Source organism: Miniopterus natalensis, chromosome 11 (genome assembly GCF_054644295.1).
Source record: "Miniopterus natalensis isolate mMinNat1 chromosome 11, mMinNat1.hap1, whole genome shotgun sequence".
NCBI lineage: Eukaryota > Metazoa > Chordata > Mammalia > Chiroptera > Miniopteridae > Miniopterus > Miniopterus natalensis.
Window position 1 is genome coordinate 15979012 of NC_142091.1, and position 1728 is coordinate 15980739.

Below are 1728 nucleotides of genomic sequence, written 5' to 3' on the forward strand. Positions count from 1 at the left end.
CTGAAAGAAAAAAAAAAAAATTCTGCCAGCCTAGAATTATATACATCAAAAGTTTTCTTCAAAAAAGAAGAATATTGGGATACCAATTTTGACTATTCACAGGCTTCCCTTGCTGGGTCTCAGAGTAAAACCACATGGACAAGATGTATTAGCAGAGTTCTCCTTGTGTACATATGTCAGAGATTTCCTAGGACACCTAACTGTGATCGAAATTGTTGGATTGAAAGAAATTTCTGCACATGGCTTTTAAACAAGTGACCATTACAATTCACCTCATTCATTCATTCATTCATTCATTCATTCATTCATTCATGTGAGCATTGTAATTTCAAACCTGTAGTACATCAGAGAGTTAATTTGGACCAAATTGTAAAGAAATTAATAGTGTTTATTAAAGAAGATATTCCTTTAAGGATTAGCCTGCCACCTCCATTCAGAAATTATAAGTATAATAGCCCTGGCTGGGTATTTCAGTTGGTTATAGCATTGTCCAGCTGCACCAAGGTTGTGGGTTTGATCCCTGGTCAGGGCACATACAAGAATCACAGCATAGATAAACCTAGAGATTATTGTGCTAAGTGAAATAAGCCAGTCAGAGAAAGACAAATATGTACCACATGATCTCACTAATATGTGAAATTTAATAAAAATAAAATGACAAATGAAATAGAAACAGAGGCATAGATACATGGAACAGACTAACAGCTCTCAGGGGTGAGAGGAGAAGGGGAGAATGGATGAAAGAAGGTGAAGAAATTAGCCAAAAAACATATATGCATGGCCCATGGACACAGACAGCAGTGTGGTGTTGGCCAGAGGGAAAGGGAACAAGGGCTAGGTGGCGGTGGGCGAAATGGTGGGGGCAATGAGGAATCTGTAATAATGTAGATAATAAAAATAAAGTTAAAAAATAAAATTTCAAAAGAGAAAAAAAAAATCAACCAATGAATGCAGAAATAAGTAGAACAACAAATTGCTGTTTCTCTCTCTCTTCCTCTCTAAAAATCAATAAACAAAAATTTAAAAAAGAATTTATAAATATAATAAACTAGATATGATTCACCAAGCACACACACAAAAAAGACAAATGAGCCCTGGCCAGTGTGGCTTGGTTGGTTGGGTGTCGTCTTGTGCACCGGAGTGTTGCCAGTTCAATTCTGGGTCAAGCCCCAGTTTTGGGCTTGATCCCCACTAGGGAGTGTGTGGGAGGCAGCTGATAGATGTTTTGCTCTCACATCAATGTTTTTACTCTCTCTCCCTTTCCTTCCTCTCTCTCTAAAAATCAATTTAAAAAAAGACAAATTAATTTGTGTTGCATTTGGAAGATGACAACAGACTCCTGTTAAAAGAAGGCAGCACTCTAAAAGCAGTTGGAATCACCAGTGAAACTGAAATTGCATTCCTCTGCAAAGGAAGTAATAAGAACTACAAAACTAATCCCGCTTTCTCCTGGTGAAAACCTCACAGGGACTTCCATTTTGCAAACCTTTATTTAACTCTTTATTCCAGTAGTAAGTTTTTGGAATTGATGAACAGATTTAAATACTTTTTTAAAGGCTTAAAAAATAATTCTTCACACAGACCTGCAGTGCAAGAAATGTTAAGAGAAGTCCTTTAAGCAGAGGTAAATTATATCAGATGGGAACCTGGATCTACACAAAGAAAGGGAAAGCAACAGAAATGTTAACTACATGGGTAAAAATAGAGACTTTTCTTTCTTTAAATAAT

At 36.4% G+C, this 1728-nt stretch overlaps 1 pseudogene; it reads left to right on the plus strand.

Annotated features, from left to right (window-relative positions):
- Positions 1 to 239: 239 nt before the first annotated feature.
- Positions 240 to 1456, plus strand: LOC148091937 (UPF0538 protein C2orf76 homolog; annotated as a pseudogene).
- Positions 1457 to 1728: the final 272 nt, after the last annotated feature.